Below are 13,976 nucleotides of genomic sequence, written 5' to 3'. Positions count from 1 at the left end.
TCACCATTCACACGAATATCAATAGCCAAATCCGTGTAGCTCAAGAGGAAGCTCTTAAGGAGGACAATATTGCTCAAGAGCACTTGAACATTCTCGTTTCTCGATTTGAGGTCAAAGAGACTGGACTCCGAAACTTTGTCGGAAGAATTTGGGTGCCTAGTTATGGAGATTTACGAAGCCTTATTCTAGATGAAGCTCATAAGTCAAGATATTCGATTCATCCAGGAGCTGGTATGATGTACCACGACCTCAAGGTTCAATATTGGTGGCCAAACCTCAAGAAGGATGTTGCGACTTACGTCGGAAAGTGTTTAACTTGTTCTAAGATCAAAGCCGAACATCAGAGGCCATCCGGGTTACTTCAGCAACCCGAAATCCCGCAATGGAAGTGGGAAGGAATAACAATGGACTTCATCACTAAGCTACCGAAGACGGTAGGCGGTTATGATACCATCTGGGTTATCGTTGACCGTCTTACCAAATCTGTACACTTCCTAGCCATGAAGGAAACTGATACAATGGAGAAACTAGCGCAATTATACATAAAAGAAGTTGTATCTCGACACGGTGTACCCTTATCGATTATTTCTGACTGAGATGCCCGTTTCGCTTCTAGATTTTGGCGTTCTTTACAAGAAGCTTTGGGAACACGATTAGATATGAGCACTGCGTATCACCCACAAACTGACGGACAGAGTGTACGCAAGATTCAAACCCTGGAGGACATGTTGCGTGCTTGTGTAATTGATTTCGGAAAGGCTTAGGAGAAGCATTTACCGCTTGACGAATTCTCTTACAACAATAGCTATCACGCGAGTATTAAGGCCGCACCTTTCGAAGCTTTATATGGCCACATATGTCGTTCTCCTATCTGTTGGGCCGAAGTAAGTGAAAAGCAAATCACCGGACCCGAACTCGTCCATGAAACAACCGAGAAGATTGTCCAAATTCAATAGAGGCTCAAGACGGCCCGTGATCGTCAAAAGAGCTATGCCGATCTTAAGCGTAAAGATCGCGAATTCCAAGTAGGTGACCGAGTGATGTTGAAAGTCGCACCTTGGAAAGGTGTAATCCATTTCGGAAAGCGTGGGAAGCTAAATCCGCGATATATTGGTCCTTTTGAAGTCTTGGAGCGTATTGGACCCGTTGCTTACCGTTTGGATCTTCCGACTCAGTTGAGCGCAGTTCATCCCACTTTCCACTTGTCGAGCCTGAAGAAATGTCTTGCTGAACCAGCACTTGTCATACCACTTGAGGAGCTTACGATTGATGACAAACTCCACTTCGTGGAAGAACCTTTTGAAATTATGGACCGTGAGGTCAAAACCTTGAAACGCAACAAGATTCCAATCGTCCGAGTTCGTTGGAATGCTAAACGAGGACCCAAGTTTACTTGGGAACGAGAGGATCAGATGATGCAGAAGTATCCTTACCTCTTCACAACTCTACCGTCTACCCCAGCTTAAAATTTCGGGATGAAATTTTCATTAACAGGTGGATAATGTAACGACCTGACTTTTTCGACTTACTTTTGTGCTTGTTATTTTCTGCGAAACTGCGTATTTGTGCGTACTGTGTTGGTTTATATTCTGGGATCTTATTTCATGATTAATTACTTTCGTTATTACCATACAACGTGCCCTTAAGTACTTAGTTACTTAACTTGATCCCCGAATGCTTTTACGACCGTTAGTGTCACTTGACGTTGAGAACGAGCTATGTGTTTTGGTACACGTTTAACTTTTTTCGTAATTGGAATATTACGACTACGAAATACTAATTGCTATTTTCTAATAACAATTACTTGGGCTTTTGGTTGCTTAATTACGCTTAGTAATTTACTTATGCACTAGTTAGTCTTGTTGAACTTTCTACCTTGTTGGACTCAAGCCCACCCTACTCTAGCTAATGGACTATTTAATTAGCCCAATTTTAATAAGTTTATGACCCATATAAATGTAAGACAAATACCCATTTATAAGAGGGAACATAGTAGCATTTTTGTTAACCATAATCACAATTGTTGCATGGGATCCCAACATAAGCACCAACTTTAGACCACCATTAACCAAAAAGCAAAAAATGTGTCCCCCTTGTCCCCCCATACCCACGGTCACCACCACCTCACCACACTATAAATACCAAGAAAATCTCACCCATTTCACACTTAATCTCATTCAAATTTTACACACACTTACTCTCTAATTCTCTCTCTAGCCTTTCTCACTCTAAAAAGTGTAAGTTTTAAAGTGTCTTCTTCTTCTTCTTCTTCTTCTTCTCTTCTCATTTTTGACATCATCATCATCATACAAGGATCAAGCTTTTTAGCTTCTTGATCTTGTTATATCTTGTAGATTCAAACTTTGGTTTGAATCCTTCAAGAACATGAAAGATTCAAGCTTTCTAGCTTTGAATCTTCATTAATTTCGTGGGATCTAAGTTTTCTAGCTTATGATTCCTTTATTTTGTTAAAAAGATCAAAACTTGTGTTTATGATCTTCATGTAACTTGAAGATCTAGCCTTTTGCTTTAAGGATCTTCAAGAACAATAAAGATCCAAGCTTTTTAGCTTAGGGTTTCATTATTTTGTTAAAGATCTTAGCCTTTTAGCTTATGGTCTCATTACTTTCATTAGATCTTAGCTTTCTAGCTTATGGTCTCATTAATCTTGTAAAGATCCAAGCTTTCTAGCTTAGGGTTTTTTTAATACTTGAGATCTAAGTTATCATTGTAGATCTCACTTACTTGGAACTTTTTTGTGATTGTTGTGATGATAAAGATCAAGTCTTCATCATCTCATATGATGGAGATGCATAAACTTGTGTCAAAAGAACAAAGGTTGAAGCTTTATTGTGTTTATGCAATAAAGAGGCAACCTTGATGTTCAAATTGTAGAATGTTATTTACTCTTAGTTGTGTGTTGATGGTTAAAACTTGGTCAAAGTGATGCTAAAACATCAAAGAGTTGTACACTTGAAGCTTACACGCATCAAGGATGAAAACCGTGATGAGCATCAAGCACCAAGAAACCCACTAGAGCACTTGTTTGCTGTTTTTCGGGGTCTGATCAGACTCCTAGGACTTTTGAAAAATTGATTTTCAGATAGTTAGTTTCGAGTAGATGACTTCGTTTAGGACTCGTCTAAATCCGATATACGGTTTAGGATTTATAGCCTTCCGAAAGTCACTACGCCGTTATAACGACGTGCTGAAAACTCTGACCTACTCGCGCTTGAACCATCGCCACGGTCAAAAGACATCGAGTTAGGATCTGAAAATTGGATAGCGGTTAGAGGACTCACATACGGAGCCTTGGCCACTGACCACGCGTCTTTTCGTTTTGTATAGAGGTCTTTTGTTTCGATCTCTATTCATGTTGAAAACTTACTTTATCTTTTACGTATGATGATAATGATGATGATGATGATGACGATACTTAAGACTTAATTTATTCACTTTTAAACTTTTGGGGATAATATACTGACTTAGTGACCTTTGACTTAGGTTGACGACCTTTTGGACCGACTTACTACTTGCATACTTTTCATATCGACTTTTACTGCACATTCACTGTGAGTTATAGCTTCCCTTTTTTACTTTACTATTTTTGGGACTGAGAATACATGCGCTTTTTATGTTTTACATACTAGGCACGAGTACTTAAACTTTATATATGTGTGGGTGATATAACGGCACAAAGATTCCCCTTAGCACGGTAATGTTTAATCATTGGTTTTTGAACCGGTGAACGCGAATATTAGATATGGATCCATAGGATTTGACATCCCCACTCGGGCTAGTCGCGCTAGCATTTTATGGGTGTTTGATACTTCGAGGACATACGCACTCGCCAAATGTACTTTTAGGGGGTATTATTACGTTAAGTTAGTTACCGGGTGCCCACGGATAAGCATATACTTTTCATACTGTTTTGAATACGAAATCTCGTGGTCTACATTACATTACTGAATACAAACTATAGCTCACCAACATTCGTGTTGACTTTTAAGCGTGTATTTCTCAAGTGCTTAGACGTTGTTGCTTCCGCTATTAGACTTGCTGTTACAGACTCGCTGTATTAGACTTCCGCTGCATTACTTAGAGATGTCTCAATCATGGAACTTTTATTTTGCATTCGCAACTTATGTTATTTTGAAAAATGACTTTGTAACGACCTTTGTGTCACGTTATCTTTTGTAAAACATTATCTTTTCATGAATGCAAAACTCGTTTTAAAACAGCATGTAGTATTATACCGTGTAATGGACCTGTTGTTGACGATTCGTACATGATGGTTTTGTACGGGGCGTCACAAATACTTTTATCAAACTGAGGCATCATATGAAGTAACGTTTATACCTTTTACCCAAATATAAATCACATTTCTTGTACATTTGAGGAATTACTCTTCCTCTTAGTCGCTTCATAGGACCAAATTATGAAGAGAGAAACCTTCAATCGTTGCTCATTAACTATCGGCTAGAAATCGTATCACGATTACAACGAATGAACGTAGGAGGTGAGAGAGATTAGGGCTAATTAACAGCTGATTTGTTGGTGTTGCCTACCGGTCTCTGTTCTCGATAGATGGTAAGCAAGTAAAAAAAAAAAAAAAAAACCAACAAAATAACAGATGTAAGGGATGGAAAGGAAGTTTGATTTATGGCTTGAAAGATCGTGATGGGGATGGTGGTAGATCATTGATGGAGATGATGTGGTAGAGTGTAGAAATATGGAGGGTTGGAGGAGTGAGTAGATTCTTCTGGATTTTAATAGAAATGTAGGGTTTGGTGTGGGAATAAAAAAAAACGATCGATTTTAGTTAGGAAGGAGGGAAAAAAAAGGTGAAAGGACAAAATTACCCTTGTTACTATTCATGGCTTTTGTCTAATAGTTAATGTGGTAATATTTTTTTGAATATTTTATGCATGTTAACGACATACCTAAAGCTGTTGTTAGCAAAATCAAATGTTAATGTCATCTCCTCTATTAGAATTTATAGAAACATTGTTTTATCGAATGATCAATTAATAATATATTATGATACATATACAAGAGTTGATTTTGTATACAATATCTTTTCTATAAAATATACGGAGTATATTTTTATACACGAAACATGAATACAAAGCTCTTTTTCTCATACATACAGAGTATTACATTTATCAACAATTTGTTTTCGTAGAGGGAGGGAGGTTCGATAGAAGAAGATAGGAGTATATATGTGGGCGAGAGACTTGCCTTTTGCGAACAATTAATATTTTCGAATGTACGTGATTAATGAGTATTAGTTACTAATTAAGTATTATTTTGACTGGCATTCATCTCCATAGCCCTTTTTCTTTACCGGTACAGGCCGGCTGGTCGGGGTATTAAGTATTACGGAGTACTTTGTTTATGTCATATAGGTGTCTGCATAATCCTTAGCCTCATTGTTGTCGAGACCAAAAAATAATATAAAGTAGATCCACCGTGTTGATGTCACACTATCACTTTTCTTTCTTGTCTTCCTTAAATAATACCCCGTGCTATATATAAATATAAATATAGTATAATATAAAATTGCTCCATAATAATTCGTACAATCCAAAATATATAAATATTATATACTTGATGATTTTCTTGATTGATTATGAGTTATTTTTCGAGGGTAATAATATATAATATATATAATAGTTGTATTTATAAAATATTATTGATCACTAGAGCACTAACCCAAATTTTTAGAACGTACTTAACCAAATAAGATATGATCATCAAACTTTGTGTTTCAGATAATATGAACTTCATGATGATGGCTGGATACATAAGATAATATGCAAACATTCTGTTTGAATCTCAACTTAAGCTTATATGATACTACATGAAAATGGACCAATGCAAAAAAATTGAAATCATAAATTAAACCTAATTTTCAACACAACATATTACATTATTACTTGACCAGCATTTAATTAAAAATTACAAAAGGTTCGATTAGCTAGTAATGTAGGCACGTAGCTAAATGAATTAAAGACAAAGGTGAATAAATTCGCGTTTAGTATCATCCACGAAGTACCAGAACAAGACAAGTGTAGTGCAAATAATATTTCTCTTTTTCACAAAATTTATCTATCTATATATATAATATATTTTTTTATTTTTGAACTGTGGACTGTGAAGTGTTCAATATGAGAAATTGACTGAAAGAAGATTTTGAGTAAATTGGGGACGCGTGGCCCGCCGGTCGGTGATAAAGATAATACTGTTTAATTACTTTCTTTTAGTTTTCCTCCGCTTCAATATTTATATCTTCATTTTAAATTATTTTTTTATGTAAATGTAATAGGGAGTATATAATATAGATAATAAAAATTAGAAAGGAAAAAATCGGTAGCTAAGATTTTTGATAATACAAGTTTTTTGTGAAAAAATGGGTATTAATTTATTTGCTCAATTCAACTCCAAAAGTTTACGCGAGGCGATGGGGTACCCAAACTATTATAAGCTATTTAATTTTTAGTCCAATAGTCGATATGAGATAACTACCCCACACAGGGTTTCTTGAATAGTTGTGGTTGTGTATTGTTTTTTGTGGATCCTTTGTTTATATGGTTTTAGGCTTTCATCATTTAGTTGAAGTGTCCTAGTTTTTTATAGTTCTAAGATTCTTGGAAAAATTATAGGGAGTTTGCAATGATGGTTTATGTGAAGTGCAAACCACTCAATTGCACGTATGCATGTAACTAACGGTTGCAAAAAGGATGGCCCACATACAGGTTTTTCTGTAACGGTAGTTGTTTGTCACAACATATAACCACATATTTTTGTCTTTTTACACGTATCACACGTATACTTTTCCAACATCATTTTCTTCAAAGTTTTTAGCACTAAGAATCCTCTGGAAGTGTTCATTACTTTTTTTTTTCCATGCATCATAAACACAGAAAAAAACGAATCAAACGTTTAAATTGACTTATCTAACGTACCTTATCTGTCGGGAAAAAGCAAGTATATCTAGAATCCTGATTCCCATTTGTACCTCAAAGTTAATGGGCTCTCTGTTCAACTACTGGTCCAAAGCAGGCCCACTAGTAATTGTGTTAAGATATGTTTGAGCGAGTGGGGGTCTCAAAAAAAATTTCAAATAAAATTATATTTGAAAAGTATTTTAGTGGTTATTTACCTCTAAAAAACCTTAAATTTTTAAAAAATATGGGGTCCTACACTTAAATTTAGTGGTGTCCTGTACAATTTGAAGACTACGTAGTATAAAATTTTTCCAAAGTAGTAGAGTTCTTTGACCCCACACCCATTAACATAGAATCGCCTCTGGTTTGAGCCCAATCAAATATTACTTCAATCAAATAGTACCCGATCCGCGATGGGCGGGTAAAATCATTAAATCTTACCTGTGGGCACGGGTACGGGTAGAATTTTATACCCGCCGACGGGTGGCGGGCGGGTCGCGGGTATATACTACCCGTCGCGGGTAAAACCCGACCCGTGAATGCATGAGACTTTTCTTAATTTACCCACGAATAAATAATTACAATTATTAAATGTAAAAGTATACTAGTATTTGAAGAATGATTGAAAATATAATATTATATACAAGAAAAAAACTTAATTTTTACGTCAGTATATATATAGCTTGTACATATTGTTTTATAATTAATAAAACTAGCTTAAGACCCGCGAACTCGCGGGTTTTTTTTAGGGACAAATCAAATTAAATTATAAAAGTAAGATTGCACTAATCTTTTAAATAAATAGTTACGACTTACAGTACTATAAATTGTGCAATGACAAATGCACATCATCATTGGCATCGTATGGAGTCGGCTGGTCCTGTTGTTTTGTGTTTGGTTAATTTTGTTTAAAAATCAACAGGTAAAATGACATTCCAATACTCATTTATATGTAAATTTATATGTAACCAGTTCCATTATTGCTACTAAGTAACTACTTGACTAAATCAATCATTAATTACATTCACTATACGCTTACCTACACACTATACCAAAACAATCACTATACTACTTACGTATACATTACATAAAAAGTTCCTGCAACAAACATCTCAAACTCAAACATGCCCATAGGTTCTTTCAAATAGCAGTTTTGATGGTATCCATACATTTATCGAATAACTTGATGCATCTATATCAATGTATCAAGAATATTAATTACTGGTAACACCTGAAATTGACCAATAACAACATGATGTAGTAACATGAAACATTAAGCAATAAGTACCTTTGATAATGACAATTCCAAGGATTCCTGCAAAGTTAAAAATTGCACCATACCATATAAAAACAGATTTTGCAATTCGATATCAAGATACGTTACTCAGAACCCAAAAAATTGATAACAGAATAACTTTTGATAGACATTCTAGATTTACAACAGAAGTACATAAGAATTTAGTACTTGGTGGTGAATATTAAATTGGGTAAACGATGTCTATAGGTATGATAACAGAATCCAGAAACTACTTCCATATGCTGGATGATAAGCTACTATCACAAAACTTATCTCTTGTTATATAGTAACACAAAAAACAAAAGCAATCTTTTTTGGAGAGAAGTTTAGAGATGGAAGATTGGGCAGATTGGGTAGAGATTTAAATCATGTTATAAGTTATTAAACTTTAAACTTAGTACAGATCGAAAACATTTGCTAACCAACACGTTTTTTTACACATTTTGTTCATTTATTAAATGAGTTTAATGCAGTTGACATGACTATAAAAGATTGAAAATGATCCACACGAATGTGGAATTATTGAGGGACTCATTAATTTCAGGCTATATGTTCTATGGTTTATATTTTATTTTTACTTGATATTAACTGCTATTGCTAATATTAGTATATAATGTTTCGTCAATGAATTATAGGTGAAAAAGTTTGCTATCCACACCTGCATGTATATGCTTGTTTCGAATTGACTCTTCAGTGCATATTCATTAAAGACTTGTACCATCGATGGAATGATCACCTGTAAAAATAACTCCCCATCAATTGAATGATACAAATAATATCCGTGAGAACTAAAATAAGTGACAAACTACATCATGAAAAAGCATTATCTATTTTAGTATGCTTGGATGTTGTGTAAAAACTACACCAGTCCACAAAGAATGTTAGAACAACTTACAAAGATAAATGTATAGATATATGCAGCTGCAATTCGAAGTCCGATTGCATTAGATCCCTCAGGTTAATAACGCATTTGATTTATACTAATTCCAATAAGCAACAAAGCAAGAGCCTGCCACTAAAAAAAGAGAAAATTTTGCTGATTAATATTAGAAGATAGGTGAAACTTATATGGTTTTTAAATTCATAAAATAAATAAATAAAAAGCTTAGAGAAACAAACAGCATAATCTAGGCATCGTAACAGACCTGAATTATAGAAAATCTAACCTTCATAACAATCTTCAACAAAGCTGCAATTACCAAGAGCTGCAATTTTTCAGTTGATATTAGGGTTTATGTGTATGCAAAAGTTACTGATAAATTGATGGTTAATATGACTTCAGTAAGCTAATCTGGCTAACATAAAGCAACGATGAAGAAAAGTAAAAGAAATGGTGGTGAACTTTCAAAATTGAAGGGTTAGTAAGATTAAGATTGATTTAAGAAGATCAAGAACACTTACATCCCAATGATTTATAGCTAGCAATTCATATTTAAGTGTCATTTATCATTACCATCGGTGATAGCTTGGGCCTACTACACTTCAAACATAATAAGTCATATGATGCAAGAGCATGAAGAACAACTGGTAGGTGTTTACCTTCAGATTGCTCCACATCTTGACAGTTGCAGGATTGAAGTAGAGATGCGCAAACAAATATAAATAGATCAACAACTTAAATTATGATAACATATATGCCAAGTAAACATTCTAGAAAATTTCAAACGAAATGTACTACCTCATTTCAAGCTACCCGATATACGAATATCAATGTTCTCTAACAAATATTTACTATGTGGGTGGATCAAACTGTGACTCAAAATGAAAAATCTTAGTTAAAGGTCTAAATATGTTGACCTAACCTAAAAACATCTTTTTATCCAATTTTTTATATTATACAGATTATTTTGGAAAAATGTTTTTAACATTAAATAATAAAAAATAAGCAATTCAAAGGATATTATGGACCTGGATACACTTCGGATGACATTCAACCTGCTTGACTCGTCCACGGACCTGTTATCTTGTTTAGTTGCTTAAAGTTGGCCCGTTTGACCTGCTGGAAATAAAACTTAGCCAAAATCTGAGTATCTGACCCATTTATAAGTAAAGGTAAAGATTTCAACTCTCTATAAATAGCCTTTTTTGTTCCAACTTATCATGTGAATAACTTTTTATTGTTTTAACTATAGTAGGGGTGGTCAGTATTTGGTTTGAAACCGTGGAACCCGAAAACCAAACCGAAACCAAACCGGAAAAAAACCAAACCGAATTTGAAAAATGGTTTTCGGATCGAGTCAAACCGAAACCGAATTTGAATTCGGTTTTCGGTTTTCGGTTTTGAAAATTCTGAATTCGGTTTAACCGAAAACCGAATTCAAAACCGAATTCAATGTTTTTATATATTTAATTTGTATATTTATGTTTTAATGTCATTATAATTTGGGATGCAATCAATAAAATATATTCTCACCCATATGACGATTTGGTAACTCACAATATAATTATGTTACTCAAATTATTATGTTCTTCTTCTTAATTACAAAAGCGGTAAACGTCATAATTAAGCTGTAAATATTAATAAATCATCGAATTCTTTATAATTTAATAGTACGTCATTGTTTTAGGATATAAATAACTAAGACATCAGTAACGCCACAATTAAACTACCATCGTTCTCCGTTTTTTCATAATATTCGGTTTTAACCGAAAACCGAACCGAATCCGAATTTGAATTCGGTTTTCGGTTCGGTTCGGTTTTAACTTTGAATTCGGTTTTCGGTTCGGTTTTCGGTTTTGCCCAAAAAAAATTCAAAACCGAATACACCGAACCGAATAAACCGAACAAACCGAAAACCGAACCGATGAACACCCCTAAACTATAGTCTTAATGACTTTTTATTATTTTAACTATAGTCTTCAAAATGACTTTTTAGTATTTCAACTTTGTTACGGTTATTTTTAAAAGTTTTTTCTCTATCGGTCTATTGATAACTTTTAGTAGTATTATCATTTTATATGTATTGAAAAGTTTAACGTTTATACGATCTCATTTTATGCCTCGAACGGGGATTTTAGAATCACTGAGACGAACCTCATCATACATCACATTATATACTAACCTTTCGGTATACGTACCTTCTTACATCACATTATATACTAATAGTGTATTTATTTAATAATGAGAAATTATTCAAGAAACACCCTTTATTTAACCTATATTGCATTATAGGTCCTCTCGGTTTAGAGTGTTTCAAGATTGACTAGAGGACCAAACCTAAACTCAAACTCGACTTGTTTGAGAACTAATTAGTGAGCCCTTGACCATATAATATGATTAATGTTTGATTTTGGATAAAGAATATAGTGAGATTTCTATTCAATATTCATTTCAAATTTAAAATAAATATACAAAGCTCAAGTCGAATTTGATTATAACTCATACTGTAGAACTAGCTCGACAAGCTTTATCACATATATACTTTGTCTTCTTAATTATATACCGTACCATAATCTTATAGTTCTATGTAGCTTCAATCGATCCGAAGATCCTAATAGGTAAAAGTGAACATATATTGTTGATGTTCACTATTTTTTTTTCTTTCAAAATACATAAATTAAAATAGAAAAGATTTAATAGATATTACAATTGATCTCTATAAGTTTACTTGAAAAAATATTACGATTTTCTTGACCTGAAAATATCAACTGAAACTATTAAAATTACAATTGCGACTATTGACAACAAACCGTTAAATGTTCACTATTTAACAGATAGGAGTTTGATACTTTTATGGTAACTAGTTGGTGTTATAATTCAGTAGGCTTATAACTACCTTTAGTGGCCTGGTTCTTGACTGTGGACTATTGATAATTATTAGAAGATATAAAGAGAGAGAGTATATATAAAATATATATATATATATATATATATATATATATATATATATCAGAAGTGCAAGTTTACAAGTTTACATCGTTCCATATTTATACTATAATAATTTACTGTACAAATATTAAAATATTGAAATATCTGTCATCCATTATTGACTTTGATATCATAACACTCCCCCTTGGATGACATTTTATTAGAGAGTAACTAGTACTGCCTCGTTAAAAACCTTGCTAAAGAAAACCCATTGGGAAAAAACTTTAGCTAAGGGAAAAAGAGTGCAGCATAGAGTTGACTCCCCTCAAGTAGACATCGTTGATCTTTTACATCTTTTGAACATGCCTCATGCCAATATTGTGAACATGCATTCCAAAAATAGCAGTTAAAAGTGCTTTGGTGAAAAAATCGGCAGAGTTTTTGCTGGATTGAACATATCTCATTTCAATCTGGTTGTCTTTGATGAGATTTTGAGTATATGAGAAAAATCTAGGAGGTATGTGTTTTGTTCGATCACTTTTGATATACCATTCTTTCATCTGTGCTATGCAAGCTGCATTATCTTCATAGATAGTTGTTGGGCTTTTATCGCATTCTAGTCCACAAGAATCAGTAATGAGTTGTGTCATTGATCTCAACCAAAAACATTCCCGAGTAGCTTCATGTAATGCAATCACTTCGGCATGATTTGATGATGTTGCAACAAGTGTTTGTTTTTTAGAACGCCATGATATTGCAGTACCTCCACTTAGGAATACATATCCATTTTGAGATTTAGCTTTATGTGGATCAGATAAATAACCTGCATCTGCATAACCAACCAAATCTTGTTTTGATTCGTTAGAATAAAATAATCCTAAATCAGTAGTTCCTCGAAGGTATCTAAATATGTGTTTGATCCCATTCCAGTGTCTTTTGGTAAGAGCTGAGCTGAACCTTGCCAACAAATTAACTGCAAAAGAAATGTCAGGTCTTGTACAATTTGTAAGATACATAAGAGCTCTAATTGCACTAAGATATGGTACTTCTGGTCCTAGGATATCTTCATGATCTTCACATGGACGAAATGGATCAGTGTCAACATTAAGTGATCTAACAACCATAGGAGCACTTAATGGTTTTGCCTTGTCCATATTGAAACATTTTAAAATCTTTTCCGTATAAGTTGTTTGATGTACAAGTAAACCATTAGGCATATGCTTAATCTGCAAACCAAGGCAATACTTGATTTTTCCGAGATCTTTCATTCCAAATTCTTTCTTTAGAAGTTGAATGGCTTCATGGATCTCTTTATTTGTACCTATGATGTTAAGATCATCGACATAAACGGCTATGATCACATATCCGGATGTTGTTTTCTTAATGAATACACATGGGCAAATAAGATTATTGGTATACCCTTTGCATATCAAGTAATCACTTAATCGTTTATACCACATGCGACCCGATTGTTTCAACCCATATAAAGACCTTTGTAACTTGATTGAGTACATTTCTTTGAATTTTGCATTGGTTGCTTCTGATACCTTAAATCCTTCAGGTATCTTCATATATATATCACTATCAAGTGATCCATATAGATAAGCAGTCACAACATCCATGAGATGCATTTCTAAATTTTTAGAAACTGCCAGATTGATTAAGTATCTAAAAGTAATTGCATCCATAACAGGGGAATAAGTTTCATCATAATCAATTCCCGGTCTTTGAGAAAAACCTTGAGCTACAAGTCTAGCTTTATACCTTGTAACTTCATTTTTCTCATTTCTTTTTCGCACAAAAACCCATCTATATCCCACTGGTTTCACATCTTTAGGTGTGAGAACGATAGATCTGAAAACTTTTCTTTTATTGAGCGATTCAAATTCAGCTCGTATTGCTCCTTTCCAATTATCCCAAT

The sequence above is a fragment of the Rutidosis leptorrhynchoides genome, chromosome 10, assembly GCF_046630445.1.
Source record: "Rutidosis leptorrhynchoides isolate AG116_Rl617_1_P2 chromosome 10, CSIRO_AGI_Rlap_v1, whole genome shotgun sequence".
NCBI classification, from domain to species: domain Eukaryota; kingdom Viridiplantae; phylum Streptophyta; class Magnoliopsida; order Asterales; family Asteraceae; genus Rutidosis; species Rutidosis leptorrhynchoides.
This window is presented reverse-complemented; position numbering follows the sequence as displayed.